Source organism: Tenrec ecaudatus, chromosome 8 (assembly GCF_050624435.1).
Source record: "Tenrec ecaudatus isolate mTenEca1 chromosome 8, mTenEca1.hap1, whole genome shotgun sequence".
In the NCBI taxonomy this organism is placed as follows: domain Eukaryota; kingdom Metazoa; phylum Chordata; class Mammalia; order Afrosoricida; family Tenrecidae; genus Tenrec; species Tenrec ecaudatus.
In genome coordinates, this window is record NC_134537.1 from 101,881,494 (window position 1) to 101,905,049 (window position 23,556).

The 23,556-nt window shown below is 46.7% G+C and overlaps 1 pseudogene; it reads right to left on the reverse strand.

Moving 5' to 3' along the window:
* Positions 1-22,122, reverse strand: part of LOC142455497 (dnaJ homolog subfamily C member 17-like) — an 82,417-nt pseudogene extending 60,295 nt beyond the window's left edge.
* Positions 22,123-23,556: the final 1,434 nt, after the last annotated feature.

Here is a 23,556-nt window from a genome sequence, read left to right on the forward strand (position 1 = left end):
TATAACAGTTGACATTTCTAGTTGTCCCCGGTCATTGGGAAACTTTCCTTTATGACAGTATTTAGAAAACCAGCCTCCTCCCAGTTTAGAGCGACATCATCTCCTAACAGAACTTTTTCACTGGATTTCATTGTGTAAAAGTTACTTCCTAAAGTCTACCTAGAAGTGACGCACACTGCTTAAGGTCAAAGTCTACTGATTGAACGAATGACATGACTGCATAGGGAGGCAGCAGAGGCCTCCTGAAATATGGCCTTTGCCTGAGCACCCACCAAACCTATACAATGCAAGAATGGTACGATATTTGTTGGGCAACAAAGCCATATTTTTTTCAAAAGTAAGGATAATCCTTTTGCAACATTTGCTTTGAATGACAGAAGAGTGATTGGCTCCCAACTGGAAAGAGGTGAAGAGTGAACAGTACCATATGTACTGGTGTGCAAGCTAAGTTTTCCAGCACATTTTAAATGCCATTTTTGTGGTAAAATTAGGTGGTTTGGCTGATATTCGGGTCAGTTTATATTCAAGTATATAGGTATTTAATCTCAGATATTGTACAAACTTTAAAGTCATTGGGAACCACCCAGTTCAAAGAGAGGTTAAATACACAAGAAAAAATGTGATAAACAAAATGCATGTGAAAAATGACAAGCTAGGAGTATAGATGGAAAACCCAAGTGCCAGGAGCGGCCTCAGGGAGAATGAACAGCTATTCTGTGGCACTGCCAGGGAAGCACAGTGGGTGGCAATAACGCCGATTTGTGTACTCGGTAGCAGGAATCTTGATTGTGCTGTGAGTTAGATGTTGGGTGACAAGCTACAAGGTTGGTGGTTCACATCTATCAGATGCTCTGCAGGAGAAAGCTGAAGCTGTCTGTTCCTGTAAATATCTACAGTCTCAGACCCTTGTATAGGATCACTATGAGTCAGAATAAGATTGATGGCATGAATTTGTTTTTTGGGGGATGCTGCTCTTTTGGAGAAAGATGAGAAGTTCTGCTTCTGTAAAGATTTGCAGCCTTGGAAAGCCCTAGGGAACAATCTACTCTACCCAGTATGGGCACGATTGAGTCAGAATCGACTTGATGGCATGGGTTTGAGTATTTGGTTTAGTTAGTCAGAGGCCCAGAGGAATTTGTTCTATTGGTATTTATATTTTGTCGAAAACATGAGAAGAAGAAATGAAAGGTCTTCGGGAGTTTGTGGAAAGTGAAGGTTGGAAACTATCGTTGGCGCCCCAGTGCTGGCCATACATTTGTGGCTTGATGCGCTGTTGAGTCCGTTGCACTCCTAGTGAGCCTGCGTATCACAGAATGAAACCCTGCCTGGTCGGGCGCATGCTCACACCACTGCGGTGTAAGCCCCTTGTTAGCCCACAGTGCCAATCTGTCTTCAAGGTCTTCCTCCTGTTGCCGATCCTCTGCTTTACCGAGCGTGGTGTCCTTCTCTGAGGACTGGTCCCTCTGGATTGCCGTGTTGTTAGGTGCTACGGAGTGGGCTCGCACCCATTCCAACCTTTTGCACCAGCGAACGAAACACTGCACGGTCCTGCACTAGCCTCGCAATGCCCGGGCTCATGGATGCGGCCACTGTGTCAATTCATCCCACGGAGGGCCTTCCTCGTTTTCACTGCCCTTCCATTTCACCAAACATGATGTTCTTCTCCAGAGATTGGGCTCCCCGTACAACATGTCCAAAGTATAAAGAGGAAGTCTCGCTATCCTTGTCTCTGAGGAGCGCTCTGTTTTCACGTTTCCCAACACAGATCGGTTTGTCCTTTGAGCAGTCCGCGGTTCTTTCCACATCCCTCTTCAGCGCCGCCCTTCGTGCACATCAGTTCTTCGGCAGCCTCCCTGCTTCAGAGTCACTACCGAAAAACTCTCCCCATCTTCATATCGAAGCAGGATTTGGACCGTACCTCCAATAGGTATTTGTACCGTTCTCTGGCAGTACATGGCATATTCAGTATTCTTTGCTTAGATCATAATTCAAATGTGCCAATTCTTCACAGGTCTTCCTTATTCATTGTCCAACTTTCACACGCATATGACGTGATTGAAGATATGATGGTTTGGTGAGGTGCCTCTTTCTCCTCCACGAGTCATGTTTTCCCTTTCAACCTTTAGAGGTCTTTTGCAGCAGATTTGCCCAATGCAATATGATTTCTTGACTGCTGCTTCCAGGAGTTTTGAATGTGGATCCAAGTAAAATGAAATATTTGATTGTGGTTGTAGGGGGTTCCAGTCCCCCACCACTAATCATGAGTTCGATAGGCATAATTGTAGTGTTATTATATATAAAGATTATAGTAAAGTCATAGAGAGCATGAGAGATAGAAGAGAGATTGAAATAATGGAGTCAGACACATTTCATGGTAGCATGCTCACCTCCTGGATGGCCATGATATTACCAGCCAGGTCCGCGCACAGCATGGGTCGAAGCGAGGTGGGACAGGAAGCCAGCAGGATGCTCGAGGACCCCGTTTATTGCTAACCAAAGGTTTTATCTACTGAGGGGGCCATGATTACAGGTAGCCACATGTCACAGGAAGGGGCAGTACAATAGGCATACACATCATAGGAAGGGGATGTATGATAGGCATAAGGCTGACAGGAAGGGAGTGAGCTAGGGGTGTACACATGATAGGAAGGGGAGGAGGGACTAGGGGTATACATGTGACAAGAAGGGCAGACCCTAGATTCATGATGGCGGTCTAACCTTGGTCACCCTTGGGTGGGCTTGACCTCTCCATGGTCTCCTACCAGGAAACAGACAGACTACTACCCTTATCATTAGTGAGTGGGCCCTACTTGTGGGATACACAGTGGTGACTGCTTGCTCTAGATGGCTCATAACCCTTGGGGAGAATAACCCCTGATGTACTTCTGATGACCTCCAGGTGTATAGTCATTTGCAAACAGCTAAGTTTGGCATATATTTGGGGGAGACACCTTGGGAGAAATCCTTCTGTTTCCCCCACTTGATGGCTTTCATCTTTTCTCCTTTTATCATGATCTTTCTTATTGACCCAGTTGTGAGGATCTTTTTTTATCTTCATGTTGAGATGTAAGACATGCTGAAGGATGGATTTGATCTTTGCTAGTGAGTGCTTCAAGTCTTTGTAACTTTCAGCAAGCACGGTTGTGTCAGCTGTATTTCACAAGTTGTTAATAAGCTTCCTCCAATCTTGTGTTGTCCATTCTTCTGCAGATAGTCCGGTGTCTCGGATGATCTGCTCAGCATACAGATTGAATACTTGAATGTGAAAGGATACCACCCCAGTGAGCACCTTTCCTGATTTCAGACCACACACTATCCCTTGCTCTGTTTGAATGGCTGCCTCGGGGTCTAGTACAGGCTCTGCATGAAGACAATGAAGTGTCCGGGAGTTCCCTTTATGTGCAAGGCTCCCCATGGTTTATAGGGACCATACACTCATATGCCTTTTCACAATCAATTAAACACAGACAACAAAAATAAAAGACAACAAAACCAATAAAACCCATGAAGGTTTTTAGCTAAGATCAGTTTGCCTTCAGCAAGGATACCCTGCCTTCCTCGGCCTCCGCTGAATCCAGCTTGAATTTCTGGCAGCTCCTGCTCCCTGGGCTCCTGCAACCATTTTAGAATTATCTTCAGCAAAATTTTACTTGCACATAACATCAATAATATTGTTCCATAATGTCTGCGTTCTGTTGGATCCCTTCTCTTTGGCGTGGGCACAACTGTGCAGATCTTCCAGTTGGTTGGCCAAATGTCTCAACCCAGATGAGTGCCGGCTTCCATGGTTCCATCCTACCGTCCGGTGCTCTAGCAACGCTGGCCAGTCTACTGCGGTGCACATGGCTTTCCCCGGTGCTTTTAGGGCTGAGTGTGTGGCTTGACGTGACTAAGGGGCTGTACCTCCGCTTCTGAGCAGCCATCACAGTCTTGCTGAGTGTCCAGGTGTCCTTGACTAGAATTCAGGATAAGACAAGCCCATCTTCTGCCACACCTGGAGCAGCTTAGTCTGGGAATTCCTAAAGGGTCTTGTGATATAAATTGCCCCTCTGATACGGAGCCCTAGGAAACATTTTCTGCCTACCGTTAACAGCTGTGGAAGCTCAGGGTGGGCCGGGTGTGCTTTGAAGGGGGCTGTGTATTCAGTCAGTTGCCTGGGCTCTCTGAGTGAGCCCACACAGCAAAGCGTGGGCCTGCCTTCTCCTGTGTCTGGTGCTTCCAGAGCAGTGAAAACCAGGCTTTGGCGCAAACAGGCACCTGTTTCCTGACGCTTGTATTTAGGATTAGGTCATGAACCTGATGTGAATGAAATGAAAGGTGGGGACGCTGCCAGACAATAATGAATTGAGAAAACAAGCATTTGGAGGCCTCCGAGGTTAGGGGTCCCCCTCCTCTTCAGGCAGCTCTCTGCCCCTCTCTCCCGCCTCTCCCATGTTCTCTCTCTCTCCCTCCTCCTGAATCCCGCTTCCTCCCTCCCTGCACGCCTGGGCACACCCGCTTCTCTGGAGCTCCTTCCCCTGACCCTGAGGAGTGTGTGCTGGCAGCGACCTGCAGCAGGGATCCCACAGCCTTCCTGGTGCCTGCTGCTCCCTGTTATGCTCACTTCCCTGTAATTCAAGGGGACAGGTGAGATGTGCTTCAAAACACTGGAATCATATTTTAAATGGAAATGAAATGTGTGAATTAAATGTAAATTACAGTAGAATGGAAGGACAATCACTATTAGTTAAGGTCTGACACCTATTTTTGCAGACCTTTCCCAAACGCCACAACTTGTTTCCCCACACGTGTGATGAGAGGTTGTAATTACGTGGCAGCTGCTTCGGCAGGCGGGCTGATGCTAGTTACTGGATCATTTGTGCAAGGGGTCTGAATGTGGGGCTGCGTGCATATTCTAAATAGATACGGACTGCTGTTGGGACTATAAAATTACCCCCGAAGAAATGATATTTTTATATGAGGGCAGTGAAAAGAAACCTCCTTTCTTTCTTTCTTCTGCTTTTTTTCCTCCTTGGAAAGGTGAGGCAGTAATACAAAAGGACATTTTTATATAGTCAATTTATTTACGGATTCTCTATTTGCTTTTATATTGGAAAAATATGTGCTCTGCCAATGAGTTGCAATTTTGCCCTCAATCTCAGCCTGACTCCCTCCCACCCAGTGCTGAGAGCCGAGTTTGGTTCCCAGGAGAGACTGCGTTCCTCCCAGATAGCCATTTGTGGAGCAAGTCTCCCGACAGTACCAACTCATTGCTGTAATTCCTTGGGGGGATGAAGGGAATGATTTTATTATCTAGCCACCCAATGGCATGCCAAACACTGGAAAATATTGCAGAAATAATCATTCACATACAATCGGTTCAGTCTTGTTTAGTGTGGTCAAAACTGACCGGTGGATTTAAAACTTTCTGTAGTGTGTTGTAGAACTTTGAGGGATAAGGGCACATCTGGACAACGTGGAGAAAGTCAGAAGTAGGGGCAGCTCAATTGATAAATTCATTAAAAAGGGATTATTTACATGCCAATTGTTGACGCTAGCCTGACTTGTTTCAACTAAACTCCTTGGCCTCCCTTGGATCCAGTCAGAATAATTCTACTTGTCACCGAAGCTTACACATCTTGCACTTTGGGGCACCAAAGATTCAGGCTCACTCAATATTTAGTTCTTCGGCACATTTGTCATTACGGAGGACAGTGTCACCTGTGATAAGCAAAGTTTTGGCCATCAACATGATCTGGAATCCAGCCATTTCTCCCCCACACTCTAGGTTCAGTGCAGCGGTTCTCAACCTGTGGGTTACGACCCCTTAAGGGGTCGAATAACCCTTCACACAGGGACTACCCAATTCATAACAGTAGCACAATTGCAGTTATGAAGTAGCAACGAAAATAATTTTATGATGTGGGGTTCACCACAACATGAACTGTTGTGAACAAATTTCAATGGAGATTCCAGGCCAAACGAGACTAGGAACAAAGGCCTGGTGACAGGCTTCTGGAAAGCAACCAGGGCCTCCCAATGGACCACAGTAGTTTGGGCCTGTTATGCAGAGAGTCCAGGTGAGTCGGGCCTACTTAAAAGCAAACAGCAACAACAACAACAACAACGGGCCTCGGGAAAGTTGCTCACCCATCCCCTCCGAGACCACTGCGGGGGAACTGGGACAGCCCCAAGCCACAGTCCATATCACTGCAGAGCCCATGTGTTAAGTTGTAGTCATGTCACTCGCTGCCCTGCTGAGACATCTTCAGGGCTATGGGCAGGAGGCAGTAGGACTTCCTGCACACCTGGATTCTACACAGGGCTGCTTACCACTCCCCAAACACTCCAAATTTCCCTTTGTTCATATGGGTTCCTCTTTAAATGTCTGCTCTTACCTTCTCTATCTGGGAACCCCCCTGCCAATGCCTCCTCTGGATTCCTGTACCCCAAGACACATTACCCTAACTCTTCTGAAGCAAGACTGATTTGTACTGCTTTACCTCCCGATCGACCAGGCCTGCTGTAAAATGCCTGGCACCAGAGAGGATCTCCTGCAAGAATGGCCAGTGAACCCCTTTCTGGCGGTGGCTGTTTCCCGGTGGAAAGCGGGGGTGTTACAGTAAAGGCACATGAATCCATGCCGATTTCGGAATTCCCCAGCCCTTTTTCTTACTTTCAGGCACCATTCATCTTCATCTGTAAATAAAACCGCTTGATATAAGAAAATGTAAACCGTCTTGTGCATCTTCCTTGTGGTTGCCTTGTATCTACACTCACCCTGTGTATGTCCCTGTTGAAATAAAGACTCATTCATTTCACTCGCAGCGTGTGCTTGCCGTTCAAGTCGGATCATGACATTTGCTCCCCTGCCAGGAGACTCCAAAATGGGGTGGCAGAAAGATTTGCTCAATGGGAAAAATGGGATGAAAGACGCGTTTCCATGACTTGCTGCGAAGACTAAAGGACAAGATGGGCTCTTCTGAAGATCCCTTCGCACCTCCTTGTAGCCGTTCAAGGACACAGAACAGGCAGTGATATGCCCATTGTATCCAGGAGGCAGCTCACCCGGAGGGGAGAGGCAATATGGAGAAACAGACATCACGGGAGATTCGGTGTTTTATTCCGGATGGCTCCGTGTGGAAACCAGCAATGCTGGAACCCCGGGTTTCTCTGTGTTGTGGTTTAGCTAGCAGATAGCAGAGGATCCACACGGTTTGGGGTCAAAGTATTTGATGATCATATCATTCCATGAGAATCATGACTTCCTCGCAACTTATTATTCGGAAGCCTCAATCTTTCCACGGAAGGTGGCCATCTGACTGAAGACCCTGGGAGGACAGGGGTGAGTTGTAACAGGGTGAGTGGAGAGGAGCTCAGACATTGTGCTCAGGGCTCCTGACCAGACCCAGACCCAGACCCAGACCCAGATCCAGGCCGTGGTGCCCCAGGCCAGCCGCCACAGCACCAGGGAGGAAGCGAACTCCAAGTGTCCTCTCAACCTGACCTGGAAATCAAGAAGGTGCGAGCAACTCCCACAAAAGTCAGCCGTTGGATCAGCTCTTTCTATTAATATGACTAGACAGCCCCTCCAAACCTGGGATTTATGTTGGCAAACCTGGGTCTCACGAGAGCCTGGTTCAATTTGTGCAGAAATCCTACCAACTGGAGAGTTGATTTAATGTCAGAAAAGGGTGTTTGAAGCAAGCGCGTTTTCCTTTACGAGTCTTTTAACACCAGGAGAGAAATACAGCTGATTGCAATTGATTTGTATGTGTGGCTCTTTGTGGGAAGTGTCACAGCGTGTTTTATCGGCCGATAGAAACAAAGGAATTGCTCCTCTGGAAGATGCAGGACAAAGAGGATGAACCCCTATCTTAGAGACCGCCCACTGGCTCCCCGTTAGCACAGGGTCGGGTCCCTGCTCTGTCGTTCACTTGCTGGGTGGGCCTGGCAAGTTGCTGAAGGTCTCTAAGTCTCCATTTCCACACCTGTACCGGGATCGGATTCACGATGCCTCTCTCACAGGCTTGTGGTAAAGACATCAGGCAGTGCATCTGAAGGTCACAGCACAGAGCCGGCCATCTTGGAAATGCTCAGAACGTAATAGCAAAACGGTGAAAGCACAGCAGAGGCGGGCCCTCAACTGCGGTGAACCCACTAAGGCGAGCCCTGGAGAAAGCCATAGGAAGTTGGCCATCACACACTCACAGCACTTTTCCTGGCACCAAATCTATAGAATGTGTGATGTGGGGGCTCCAGACTTTCTGCACAACACCCCCTCCCTGTCCCACTACCTTTCAGGTGCTTTTATTTCCCTCTACTTTACCCCCCTCCATCCCTCCCTAAAAGCTGCTTCCAGGGAAGAGGGATTTTGTCAAAGCTCGTATTACTAATGCATAACAGGCTACTGAGTGTTTAAAGAGTGTCCCATATGGGAGAGCCCTTTCCGAAGGGCTCTGCATATCGACCCCAGAGCAAGTCAGTCTTGAAAGAAGCGAGGCTAGTGAGACTTGATCTTATCCTCGTTGGTCATGCTATCGAGGGGCCCGTCCCTGGAGAAGGGCATCATCCTTTGAAAAATAGAGGTTCCGCAACAGGGGAAGACCCTGAACGAGATGCTGTGACCGTTGGTGGATGATGGAGTCCAACCTTGCATCAAGGTCACAGACTGATGATACCTCCTTGAGGTGTCATCTTTTTGTAAGAGACACACTAGAAGCCTCTCTCACCCTCCCACTTCCTGCTTGTTTGGACTCTGTGTATGCCTCCAGGCCAGGGGTGACCCCATGTGGGCCAATGACCCTGAGAGCTGTCAGTGTCCTGTCATGTTCCTACTGACCTTGGATCCAGGAAACTCTGCACTCCTGAGCCTGTGAGCTCCTTGCTCCCCACGTCACCATTCTGCGTCATCAGCCTGCAACTATGGGAGTCTGCAGAGGGCTCTGGCTAGGCTTGGATTCATGGCCTCGACTTGACTGGGCTGGCACGCCTTGTTGACTTAAAATTACTTCATGAGAAAAGCTCTTTCTTATACATACATTAGCGTCACTGGCTTTGTTTCTCTAGAACACTCAGCCTAACACAGATGGATTAACACAGGAGTTGGCACAATGGATGCAGGCATAGGAAAGGTTGTGAAGATTGTGCAGGATGGGACCACATTTCACAGGGTTCTTACTATGAGTCAGAACCACCTCAATGCCACCTCACAACAACATAGAACACTTGACCTTGTAAACAGAACTTTCACCCATATGACTTCTTCTAATCTCTGGGAAAGTCCCTGGTGATATATAAAACCCCAGAGTAAGCCTAATGCCTTTTTAGTTGATTCCAACTCACAGTGACTGTGTTAGGTTGGTTTTTACTAGAGAAACAAACCCAGTGACACTCATATATGTGTAAGAAAAACTTTTTATCAAGGAGATTCATATATCAGGAAAACTTCCCAACCCAGTCCAACTCAAGTTCATAAGTCCAAAACTAGTCTAAAAATCCCTCTTTAGACCCATGCAGCCACATGAAATGATGCAGAAGGCAGAAGGATCACGGGCTGGTAGGTGCAAGGTTGTGCGGATCCTATAGTGCAGCTCAATATGGGGCTCTGGCAGGTCTCAGAGTGGCTGGTCAGCCTGAAGGTGAAAGCAGAGAGAGAGGGGCCGGCCTCCAGAGAGCCATTTTTCTTGGTCCCAACTCCAACGGAGATCATCAACCTGCAGCCTGATTGACAGGCTATACCCCGCCCATATCGTCTTACGGTGCCACACTGGTACCAAAACACCTCTCACTGCAACCCTAGAGGACAGAGCAGAGCTGCTCCATAGGGGTTCTAGACTGTAAACCTCTACAGAAGCAGATGCCATCATCTTTTTCCTGCATAAGGCCTGGTAGATGTGAATCCCTTACCTTGCAGACTGCAGCCCAAGACGCGGCCAGGTTATTTTGAATCATCTAGAAAGCAAGCATTGTTTTCACCTCTTTGAAACTATATTTAAAATATGCCTATAGACAAAGAAAAGCCTATTTTAATTATAATTTAAAAGAGGGAAAAATAATACAGGCAAAGGAAAAGGAGCCCTGGAGGTGTAGTGGTTACACATTGGGCTGCTAACCACAAGGACAGCGGTTCAAATCCGTTAGCTGCTCCTCGGGAGAAAGACGAAGAGTTCTATTTGGGTAAAGAGTTTTAGTCTCAGAAACTCACAGGGTTTCCAACCCTGTCCTATAGGGTCACAGTGAGTTCAAATTGACTCCACGGCAGTGAAGGTGAACTTTTTCAGTATAGACAAAGAAAAGTAACATGACGGCATTTATATTTTTAGTTTATAATTATTGTTTGAGGTGGGCTCACGTGATTTGCCAAGACTACATAATTAATAAAGTGATTCTGTGTTTTCTGTCTTGATCTGACACTTGATTTTGTATTCTGTATCTCCTTGTCTAGTGCATATATTAATAGAAGCAGCATCTCTAGGCAAAGAAAGACTAGCTAAGGGCGGGACTTAATCATAAAGAGGAAACCATGGAATGGGAGTACTTGGGAGCACGGTTGCTATCCCCCCTGTGTCTCTGCTGTGACATTCTAGAGAAGGCTGGCTGTCTAGGGGCAAGGCCCATCTCTGCTCAAGACAAAACCCCAGTAGGAGAAGTCATGACCTTCTCTGGTTCTCCAGCTCTCTGAGTGTGCTCTATGCTTCTTCATGTTTACTTCATTCAGATGACTGCACCCCTATGGATCATCTGGGAATCTTGTGACACTATAGATTCTTTGTCAGTCTGTCTGGGGTGGAAGTGCACATTCCCACCAGGGGTTCGAACTGGAATGAGCTGTTTCAAAGCCCGGCTAGAAAGAGTTGCCAAATGCGTTTCCCAGGATGGCTGGGTCTCATGTGCTCAGCACAGCCCTCACTTTGGGGGATGCCTTTTATTTCATTTGCTTTAATCACTTCTTTCAGCTGTTTGCTCTACGAGGAGTTAGTTTCTTTAGTGCTAGCAAGCCCATGTGTTGATGTCAACCACAGCCTACCTTCCCACAACACATCCGGCACTGCAGACTACATATATAAGTCCAGAAGCTGGGTCATGGTATGCATTGCCTAGTATTAGGCTCGACATTTCATGAAGCCTTCATCCATGTCCGTGGCATCCTATGCTTTAAAAGCCAAGGATGCCTCTCTGTTTGTCTGCAGGAATTGCCAAGCTCCTTGGCATGGCCCGCAAGGCCCTTCACAATCTGGCCTCAGTCTGCCTCTCCAGCTGCCTCTCTGGGCCTCCTTTGCACACACAGCTAGACACCCTCTGCTGCCTGGAGTTGCTGAGACAAACCACCCACTGGGGAGGCTCTGCTTCTTTGTCCGGGCTTTGCTTTCACCGACTCTCTCTGTCGAATGATCTCCTGCACGTATTGAAGGCCCAGCTCAAATGGCAGTTGTTCCTGGCAGCATTTCATGACCTTTTTTCTCAGTGTCGGTTCGAATTCATGGGCCCATCTCACTGCCATCTAGTCTGGGTCACAGTAGGCCCTTCTGATTTACAGTGGCCCTAAAGATTTTCTGAGATTGTCCTTCTTTGTGTGGCAGATAGATAACCTTCTCTTTCTCCTGCGATGCTGTGGGTAGTTTTGAATAGCCGACCTCGTAGGTAGCTCCTCAACGCTTACTGGAGAGCATCCGGGCTCCTTTCATGGAGACAGCAGCTGTTATTTACATTCCATTCCTATCCCTTAAGCATTTGCCATTTTTGGATGTGCCAACCTGACTTTCAACTACCAGCACCTGAAATTGTTTTCCTCCACTCTAACTCCAGCTGTCCTCTCTCCCTGTGCTCAGGATGGATAGCGTGTCAGGAGGCGACTTCTCCAGAGCAGCCCCACTGATGATGAAGGCTGGTCAGTAAATGCCCCATCCCCTCATCCCGTGAGCAGGTTATCTCTGAGGGGATTATTTTACAGTAGTTTCCAGAGCGCTGCAGGTGAATTAGGGTCTACTGATCCGCAGTAGTAACTGATTTGATGATGTACCCTCTGGTGGGTGCTCTCCCCCTGTATTTCCTTGGTGTTCCCCCAAATGATCTATTTGCACTTGAGTCAGTGCTTCAGCGGTTGCTGCTCGGGGAGCCCAGGCTCAAGTGCCTCACCTGTGTTTGTGATTGGTGGGTTATTATGGCCTCCACAGCATTACTGTTCTAGCTAGCCTTTTGTCTCTCTCTTCCACTGGGACTTCTTTGAGAATGAAACTGTACCTGGTCCCTGATGTACGTCCTGACTCCCACGCATACTATCACACAGCCAGTATGCATGCGTTGTTGACTTGATTCTCTCAATGCCCCTTCTTCTTTCTTTCTCTTCTTTCTTTTCTCTTTCTCTCTCTTTCTTCTTTTAACAGGTGGACCTAGACTCTCTTCTTGCATCAGAGAATGAAGTGACCAGCCAGGCCACCTTGATGTCAGTTTCCCCTATGTGTTCCACCCCTCCCTAGAGGCCTTTATGAGAAGACCTGGACTCAGGAGGAAGTGGGGCCAGGCGCAAAGAGAAACCCTGTGCTGTTTATGAACTTCTTTATGGTTGCATTGGTCCTGATTAGGCACAGCGTCCTTTCTCCCCTTGTGATACTATTGTAACAAATTAAAGCTGAAGAGAAAAGTGAAATAAGAAATTGGACAGAGTGCAGTGGTCAACACATTAACAGCGCCCCCCCCCCCCCCGCCCCAGGTGGAAGAACAACAGAAATGCGGGTGAAGGGAGACAGCGGCTGGCATAAGATATGGAAACAATAATAATGTATAATTTATCAAGGGGTCACGAGGGTGAGGGAAGGAAAAAAGAGGAGCTGATACCAAGGGCTCAATGAGAAAGTAAATGTTTAGAAAATGATGATGGCAACATGTGTACAGATATGCTTGACACAATTGATGTATGGAATGTTATAAGAGCTGTAAGAGCACACAATTAATGATTTTAAAAGAGAAGAAGAAATCGGAAATAAAATTTTATCCTACAAGTGCTAATTACTGCAGGAAAAGAAAGAGGATATATCTGCTATGCTGTTATAGACATGCATTTATGTCTCTGAAGACTAAGATGGACTCAAGCCAAATCACTGTACTTTCAATCAGCTCACATGCATACAAAATCTTGACAGTAAGTAAGGAAAATGAAGAAGAATCGATGCCTTTGAATTATGACCTTGATAAAGAATATTGCATATGTCATAGACTGCCAGAAGAACAAGGCGCTCTGGTGGTACCATGGGTTGGGCATTTGGCTGCTAACTGCAGTAGCTACTTCATGGCAGAAAGTTGAAGCTCTAAATATTTTCCCTCAGAAACCCAAGGTACAGTTACTGTGAGTCAGAAGTGACTCCACGGCAGTGAGATTGTGAGGGCAGAAGAACAAACACACTTGTGCTGGGAGATGCACAGTCAGAAGGTTCCTTAGATGTGAGGATGCAGAGATGTCACCTCATGCACTCTGGACATGTCATCAGGAAGGACCAGTCCCTGGAGAAGAACGTCATGTTTCCAAAGTAGAGGGAAATATATATATAAAGATAGATAGATAGAGACCTACAATAAGGAGGATTAACACCTTGGCGATAACAATGGACTCAAACAGACATACCTAGGAGGATGGTGCAGAACTGAGCATCTTTCATTCCTTTGTATGTAGGGTCACTGAGTTGGAACCAATTCGGTGACACCTAATTGCAACAACAACTCAGTTATTTTCACATATGCTGTCAACTTTGGACTTTGGGAGTAGAATTTCTCACCTTTCCTGGGAGAAGAATGTTAAAAAGGGAGAGAGTGGTCGGGAATTCTTGGAAGGATGTTCTGACTAGAAAATCTTATCTTCACCATAATGTTATCCTGTGATGATGCTATTTTTCCTCTCTCTTTTACAATTACTTCACCTGAGTTTCAGGAGAGAGACGTAACCAGAAGTGATTCACTTTCACTGTACAGATGATCATATTCCTTTTGTGACAAATACTTCTTTACAGTGGGGAAAAGGCCAGATGTGCTGCTGCATGCATTCTGGGGTTGTTTGCTGAGGTCTGCAATTACCAGAAAAGTCTACGGATTGCCCAAAGTCATCAGGGAGACTGGATGCCCTGTCAGTTCATCTTTATAATTTGGTCTGCCTTCAAGTATGGTCTGATGAGTGTCCCATGTGTTTATGGAATTTGGGAATGTTTCTGATGGGGCAGGAAGATGATAACAAGTTATCTTAGCAAGGCGCATTAAGTCTCTCTCTTTCCCCTCCCCCAACCGTCTGGGTGGTTAACATCTGTGGATTTTTCCCTTTGGCAAAGTCCGCCTGGGTCATCTGCTCTGGAGAAGATTTCTTTCATTAATAGCAGGTCCTTAATGAATTGTTAAAGCCTTGGGCACAAGGAAAGAATGAACAGCCTGGAGCCTATGGAGGTGTAAAGTTGCCAACAGTCTTTTTCTGGAGCAGGACTGTGCTTTGTTCTGAGACCTGTCCTTCATGTTTTATTTTTTTAATTATCGTGCCTTCCTTGGCTATATATATATATATATATATATATAGAGAGAGAGAGAGAGAGAGAGAGAGAGAGAGAGAGAGAGTTGGTTTTTTAATGCCCTCTTTGAGTAAATAAAAAAATGGCGACACTATAATTTCCAATGTCTTAAAAATATTTTTAATAGTTCTGTGATGTAAAAATAAAAGAATGATTTATAGAAACAAATATCTAACAAGTCTTCACAAAAGCCTGATTTTTGACTTTCTTTGGAGGAGTATATTTTGCCAAGCATGCCTCTTGGTTTCTTTATCTACAAAGTGGGGATAGAAAGTTGGCTGCTGGAAAAAGATGAAAAATCTTTTCTAAAAAGAAAATCCTATGGATATTTTTATAATTAACAAATGGTCACCAACAAAGGTATAAGAATGCCTTGGCCATAAGCAAACTCCTTAAAGGAATGAGCTACTGAGCCTAGGGGCTCAGGACCATAGCCTCAAGGTTGCTAAAGTCAATTGGCACAATATAGCTCACAAAGACAATGCTCTACGTCCTACCCTGGTGAACAGTGAAAAGCTGTGAGCGGCCATCTGTTGATCTCTCCCCACCCAGAGCAGAAAAGTGGGCAGAAAAATCAAGGACGCATGGAAACAATTAGTCCAAAGGACTAAAGAGCCATGTGAACCACAGTCTCCACAACCCTGAGACCAGAGGAACTACACGGCGCCCAGTTACCACTACCTTCTGCTCTAAAAGGGATCGCAATGGAAGGTCTTAGGTAGAATGGGGTGTGGGGTGTGGAACAAAATTCCAAATGTTTAAAAGACCAGGTTAATGGTGGAAACCCTGAGATGATGACCTAGAGTCACTCTTCAGTCTGAGGTTCAACTTCTGGCCAAACAATAGAGTGGCCTACAAGGCTACAACAATACCAGGGGGATACATACATACATACGCCTTAGAAGAATCGACCATTGAGATTAAAAGGTAGCACTTTCTCAGAGATAAAGTTCAAAAAGCAGAAGGTCTAGAAGGGAGGAATGAAACCAGGAAATACAGGGAGGACAAGAGATGAGTACCTTGTGGGCATTGTTGAATGCAAAGCTAATTTGCTCTATACACTTTCACCCAACTCACAATCAAAAGTGTAAGCAACACATGCTAAGCTCTGGGAGCACTGGTGGTGGAGTGGATATGTATGGGGTGGCTAATTGCTAGGTCAGCAGTTTGAAACCACCGGCTCCTCCTTGAGAGAATGATGGCGCTTTCTACTCTTATCAGGACTTTCAGTCTTAAAAGTTCACAGGGGCAGTTTTACCCTGTCCTATAAGGTCTCTATGAGTTGGAATCAACCCAAAGGCATTGTTTTGTTTGGTTTTTTACTTTTATGATCAGTAAATAAATACATATGTAAAAGTTTAAAAATCTCATAAAAAAACAACAAGCAAAAACATACATTGAAAGGGAGGACTTTGTGATTAAGTTAAGACTTGAGGTGGGGAAACTTATTCTTCCTTATCCAGCCAGGCCCCAGATGCAAACATGAGACAGAAAGAAACTTGCACACAAAGAGCAGGTGAGATGAAAACCCAGGAGAGAGATTTGAAAATGCTGACTTTAAAAGGTGTGAGAGGTTGCCACCAGTCAAGTATTAGCATGAGCCATCAGAAGCTGGGAAAGGTAAGGAAGAGTCCCTCCCCTCGAGCTTCCAGAGGGAGCCAGCCCTACAACTTCCTGATTTCAGGACAGTCATTCTAATTTTGCGTCTTGGCCCTCTGAAAATGTGAGAGAATATAGTTCTCTCATTTTAAGCCAGCACGTTTGTGGCAATTTGTAACAGCTGCCATAGATACAAACACAGGTTTTGTTACCAGGCAGTGGGGGTGGAACTACAATCACAAAGACCTAAACATGTGAAATTGCTTTGGGATTTGATCATGAATAGTGGCTACTACAAGGTCAATGCTCCCTGCGAGAAGGATGAGGCTGTGTTCTCCTATAAGGAGTGAAAGTCTTAGAAACTCAAAGAGTAAACTCTACCCTGTCCCATTGGGTCTCTCTATGAGTCAGAATTGACTAGTGGCAGTGAGTTTTAGGAGTGAGATAGAAAAATCTAGAGTGCCTCAAGTAGGCTGTTGGTAGAAACAGGATGTTATAGATTTGCCAGTGAGGGCTCAGGAGGAAGTGCAGAGCATGGTAGAGAAAACCTTTTTTTAATCTTAACACATCATCATAATCAGGATGCTAGTGGAAGGATAAATTAAAAGTGCCTTTTTAAAGGAACATATTATTAGAAACCCGAAAGCAATCCTTGTTATAAAGTGGCAGAAAACTCGACTTAATTGTATTCTACAGCTGTGTAAAAAGTACTTCTAAGCAATAATTTTAATATTTAGCTGAAGAGATTCCTAAGCAAAATGTTGAAGGCGTCACCTAGTTTTTCATTGGTGATAATAATAAAATGTGCCAGGAAAAAAATATACAGTGAGGAAAGAACTATTGTATAAAATAAAATCAGGACTCAACGATTTAGAAACTTCTCAGTCCGTCCAGGTTGCAGAAGGTGATACCATCAGATTCGCTGGTGGAGAAGGGTGCTCTGGATAACATTTTGTTCGTATTGAAGAGATTGGGTGTGTGTCTGGTGTATTTTCTCAAGGATTTCAGCAGAGGCCAGAAGTCGGGGTGGGATCATCTAGTGAGATCCGTAGAGAACTCTTGCCCAATGGCATGATTCTCCATGATGTACAGTGGACCCACACAGATTTTGAGGATGTTATATCAACAGAAACACTGAATCATTCTTGATTGAAGCTCAGCAATTCTGATTTTGGACATCTGACAGCCACCCTCCCTCAGAAGAGTAAGACAAGACATTCTGTCGCTTCAAATCACCAGATTGGGGTAACTTTTTACAGCAGCCATAGGAAATAAATATAGGAATTGATTTATAGCAGGGATTCACCTTTTATATGTTTTGTCTGTCCCCCAAATGCCTTGTATTTAGCTTGGGCTGTAACTTCTCATACTCATTGATGGCAGTGTCTTAGCACATTTTTGCAATTTAAGGAAAAGCCTTCTGAGAATTCTTTCCTAGGGCTTGCAGATACTCCCTGCTAAGCAGGACCTTCCGGGACACCTAACCACAGCTATTTCCCAAGTTCATCTCTGGAAGCATGGAACATGTCCCACTTGATCTTCCAGCAAGAAAAATGCTCTTTCTAAGGCACGCCGAAGGACTTGAAGGAGGCAACTTTGAAAGCAAACAATGCACTGGACATGGGAACCCCTGTGACATGGCCTGATAAATGATGCTTCTCATTCCTTGTTCAGAAGGCCAGGGCAGGATATGCTTCCTTGGCTTAGGTCCATTTGGAAGGAGAAGTTGTTTTCTGTTTTGCTTTTGAATTAATAAGTGGTAGCAACTTAATGTGCTGCATGTCTTAGCTGCAGTTTCTAGAGAACCAAAGGAGAAGAGAGAGACAGAGCGAGAGAGAGAGAGAGAGAGAGAGAGAGAGAGAGAGAGAGAGAGAGAGAGAGAGAGCGCTTATATGTGAAGAAGGAAGAGGAGAGCAAAGCAGGAGTAGCTTTAGAAACATGGCCTTGATGTCTGAGCAAGAATCCTTTTATACCCTGCAATTTGTCTGGTGGCTTTGATAAGAGGATCAGCAGAGTGTTCCTGCCACCTCTTTGTCTAATCCCTCTCCAGGGACCCCGCCTTTCCCTCTCGATAAGGTCAGTGGAAGAAAGTAAAGTTTCAATGGTGTCTTTCAACTTGCCCTCCTTCCCTGACACCCTTTGGTCTTTCCCACCTTCCCCTCTTGTTTCCAAGTGCTGAGCCTTGTCAGAAGAGAGGGGACCATCTGGTTAGTCCTTGTTTACTGCACACCCTGCCAGTTTGAGCTTATTAATCATATTTACCCAAGTATCTTAATTACTCCCTGTCTAGCAACTTGCTTTGCACTCAGCTGTTGACCCCTCTCTTTTTATTCCTTTCTATCATTAATCATAGGAGCAGCGTGGGTGGAGGAATTCCTGCAGCTTGGATTTCGCTGGCACCATTACCACTCCCACAGAGGAGCGGCTGGAGTTCACGGCTGGTTCCTGACAAACTTCCTAATTAATCTGCTGAAGATCACAGGACGACTAATGGGAGCTGAAGACTGTGTGCCGTGAGACCATCCCTCCGCCGTTTGTGTGTGTGTGTGTGTGTGTGTGTGTGTGTGTGTGTGTGTTGCTGAGCTTGGCAGGAGAGAGATGGCCTCAGCTAACAATTCAGCATGTTCCTGCTGCTGCTGCTGCTGCCACCTACCTTCTCTGTTTGGGGAGGAGGACATTTTTCTTCTTGCTTGGGAATTTCAAAGTCGCCCATCCTTTCTTCCCCCAGGCACAAAAATGGTCAAGGGGTCTAACAGCCCAAGTTTTCCTGTAGCCTAGGGAGCCTTGGTATTTGAGCTAGTGAAAGCAGGGGGTGTTCCCTGGAGAGCGGATGGAAGTCTTCCCCTCTGGTACCAAGGATCCTGAGATGCTGCAGGACACGAGATGCTGCAATGTGGTCGGCCATGGGGTTTGTTACAGGCTGCAGGCCAGACGGGGCAGACGCCACTGTGCTACCTGTGATGGTCCGGCCAGCAGCATGGCAGACAAACTGGAGAGCCTAGTGCAGCCCAGTGAGAGCAGGACATGATTTCCCTGGCAGCCAACGCTTGGGTTTACCTTCAGCTAAACGTGCCCGTTCTCTCTTCTGCAGCCGAAGGCCAAGGGTAAGGAAGGTGGGCGCTGCCTTCTCGCTTCAGGCGGGGCCGAGTCTCCAGGCCGGGAGACACCATTACAGAGCATAATTTGTTGATCTGGCCTCTCCTTGCGTTTCAGTGCAGAGTGGCATCGTTTTCTTTACGACCTCGTAAAGTCACAGCCGAGAGGCCGATTTGGAAAACAAACTGCCTCAGGTTGACAGATAATTAGATACAGGGGACATATTATATGCCTTTGCATATAAATGTGCTCCGAGGCGTGTTGGTTCATCTGAAGTTGAGGTTAAAGGCGCGCCAGGTATTCCTGACACATCGGGATGTATATTTTCATACAGTCTCAGATACTGTGTGGGTTTTATAGCCCTTTCATCCTGGCGCTGACTGATGGCAGTGCTACCCAACTCGGAAGAAAGGCTCGGCTTGTACCCAGGAGCCTCCTGGTGTCGTTGTTGTCTGCGAGCCCCCCCACCCCCCCATTCTGGGAAAGGTGCTGCGCTTTGGGTTCCGTTTGCTGTAGTGGGGGGTTTGTGTTTGTGTAAAGGAAGAATGGCCACAGTAGGCTAGACTAGAATCCATCTTTCTTTGCTTCTCCACCCCCACCCCCCACCTTTTCTTTCCAACTATAATAGGCCCAATGAATTACAGTTTTAGCCTGCGGTTTTACAAGATTGGGACAAACCTGGGGGAAATTCCGTAATCAGGGCAAGGAAAAGGGTGGAAGCAGATATTTTCGGGAAGATGCCGTGGCCTGTGGGGTTTGCCCGTGGATGACTGCAGATGCCCAACCCCGGTGGCGTGACTGTTGTCTCCATGCTGGTCTCACCAGGAAAGGTTGCCCTTTCCTTGGAATCATGCTAGGAGGGCTGGGCTTAAGCCTGGGACAAATCAGGGAGGAGGGCAACGTGGGGTCTCTCTCCTCAGCTTCGGATTGCTCTGGGCCTGGTAGGAAGATGTGTCTTTAAACACAAAATTCCAGTGAAATTCATCCACACTATAATGTGAAAAGCTTAATATAATGCCCCTTGGGAGCAATTTCAATTTTTAAAATGGCATTTTAGCTAGTGGATAAAAGAATGGTCTTAGCATTTTGGCATCATCTATTCAAGCAAATCGTTTAATCTCCTTTGAGTCTGTTTCTTTGACTTAAAATATGAATAAAAAGTACTACCTTACAATGCCAAAAAGATTCGCTTTGATAAAGTGTGTATCTCGGTATTGGCATATTGAACCAGTTGTCTGCAAGAAGATGCTGCCTTTTGGGCACCTGATGTGTGTCTGAGTAGCATAGTAGGGGCTTCCCAGTCTATGAATTTCGGAAGCAGATTGCCCAGCCTCCCTTCCAAGTGCCATAAGTGAGTCCTTCCAATTGGTGCCTCAGTGTTTCACCATTTGAGCGACCCAGGGGTTCTTGCTTGATATTCTTCATAAATACGTATGTAATACATAGCAACTTTGTATAATACTGGCAGAAGAACAAACATATTGTCTTGCATGAAGTACAGCCAGAATGCTCCCTAGAAACCAGAATGGATGTGAGACTGACTCACGTATTTGGGACATGTTATCCTGAGAGACCAGTCCTTGGGAAAGGCCATCATGCTGGCAGAGTCGAGGGGCAGTAAAAAAGAGGAAGACGCTTAAAGAGATGGATTGACACGGTGGCTTAAACCACAGTCTCCAACATAACTAGGTCGGGATGGTATAGTACTAGGCAGCGGGGTTGTGCGTGGAGTTGTGCACAGTCACAATGAGTCATAATTGAGTCGACAGCACCTTACAACAATTGCAACAACCAGCTAACGATAGCTAATAATAATAGTAAATGAGCAGAGAAGAGCATTTATCAACCAAAATAAATGAGCTCAGCAGGGGACGGGGGGCTTGTTGGTGTCAACTTTTTTTCTCCAGTTTTGCTGGGTATAGTCTCAATAAAATTAAATACACGTGTGTGTTTTTTACACGTGTCTTTTTTCCAGGAATGCAGTCAGGTCAGTCCATGGAATGGGCAGAGGAGGTGGGGGCAGACTGGTGGCATAGCACTGCGTCAATGCCAGCATGCGTTGAAGGTGGTGGAGGGGGCCGGGCTTTTTACACACAGGGTGCTGCAGTACCACAAAGAGCAGGGCCAGAGAAGTCTCTAGATTGCCCTGTGGTCTAGCACCCAGAGGGGGGAAGAAAAGGCGGGCCAAGGTGGTAAGGCCTGACATGTCCTGGGGTTCGCACTGAGGGGAGAGAGCGAGGCAGACCTTCTGGAAGAGCGGCAGGAGCAAGTCTTTGGAGTAGCCGCCTCGGGTCTCACCCCCTTCTTGCATTTACTTCCATTTCAGCTTGAGTTTGGGGATTCCTTTGCCTTCGGGAGGCTCTGCTTTTCCTCTTCCCCTCTCCCCCCACCCCACCCCTGGTCCTGCCAGATCTTCCCCTGGATCAGCTTCTGCTGCTCCTCCAGCTGCCGGGAACAACCTCCTCCTCCTATCCCCCTCTCCCTCTTCCTCCTCCTATCCCCCCTCCCTCTTCCTCCTCCTATCCCCCTCCCTCCTCCTCCACTTCTTCTCCCTTTTCCTTCTTCTCTTCCTTCTCCTCCCTGTCGTGGGCCTGGGCCTCCTGCTCTGGCCTCCAGGTCCAGCTTCACCTTCTTCCTCCTTTCACCAGGTTTCTGGGTCCTCTCTGCTGCCTGCTTCTTGGCTTCCAGGACCTTGTCATAGGCAACCCTGGCTGCAGCATCGGTCAGCCCCTCCAGGGCCTGAGAGAGCTGGCCAAAGAGTTCGGATAATCTGGTTTTTGTTGGGGTGGCAGGACAGGGCCTTCTGCCGGTACGCCTTCTTCACCTCTTTGTCTGCCACCTTCTCCTCCATCCCCAGCAGCGCGTACAGGTCCATCTGTAAGAGCTCCTTGGCCACTGCCATGGTTCTCACCCTCTGTCCAGTAACTAAGGGACTGACTTGAAAGAGCTTTGCCGTTGACAAGCTGAGTGACGTTGGACACTTCTCTAAATTTAAGGTTTCTCTTCCACAAAATGAGGGGTTTGCGAGAGATCTTCCAAGGGAAGCTATCTGATTCTGTGCCTGGCATCTAAGACATGTTAGATGTCCCTGTGGTACCGGCTCACATGCCCTGCCCAGCCTCTGGGCAGCCCTGCTCTCATCCTTGCCTCTGGAACAGGCTCACACCTCAAATTGGAGGATTGGAGGATCCTATTAGGCAGACTTTAGGGATGCAGTTGAATAATTCTCTTATGTTTTAATTCCCACCCCCACTCCTGCCCCTGGCTGATTCCAACTCCTGCAAACCCCATGTGTGTCAGAATAGCTCTGTTCTCCGTTAGACTTTCAATGGCCGGTTTGGGACATAGAATGCCAGGCCTCTCTGCTAAGGTGCCATTCGGTGGACTCAAAATAGAGTCCCCCTTTTTTGGATGAATGAAATCTTGTGTGGATTGGGACGCATCCATGAACAGTTGTCCAAGCGGGTCATCCTCTTCTCCTTCCCAACAAGGAGGCAGCATGGCAGGGATTGATTTTGGTTTCTCTTTGATTGCTGACTTCTCTATTAAGGTGGTGGTGTGGTTGTTAGGGACCATGCAGTTGGTTCCTATACAGTCAGTTCCTATCCAAACTCTACCCAGTCCTGTGCCATCCTCACAATTGTTCCGATGCAGCCACTGTGTCAACCCCAATTGCCAAAGGTCTTCCTTTTTTCTTTTTTTTAAACATTAGGGACTCATACAACTCTTATCACAATCCATACATACATCAATTGTGCAAAGCACAACTGTACATTCTTTGCCCTCATCATTTTCAAAGCATTTGCTCTCCACTTACAAAGGTCTTTAAAAAAAACAAACAAACAAAAACAGTTCCTGGATTTAATCCTCAAGGTGGTTCTTGGGATGTCTCTGAAGGGTTTTAACCAGTGGGGCAGAACCCTTACAGAGTAGAAAATTCTGGGAGATGTGCAGGAGGCCCAGAGGGGAGGCACTGGCCAGTCAAGACGAACCAACAATCAAAAAGGCAGGGAAAGTGGATGGAATGGTATAGGGTGGTGGCCACCTGGATGAAGAAAACTGGAAAGTATGAAGATCTGACAGGATATGGGGTGACAAATTTATGAGGGACAAGTAGGGAGGAGGGGACAAGGTTGACCCCCCAGGCTGCTGGGGTACAGTGGGTGAACAGTGGTGACAGTGTTCCTTGAGAGAGTTTGGGCACTAATCCAGGACTCCTTAAATGACCCTGGTAGTATGGAATTGATGGGCAAACTCACTGCCCTGGAGGGGATTCCACATAGCAGCTCTGTAGGTATCCAGAAGTACTCCTGCAAGACCAGCGGCCCAACCCATC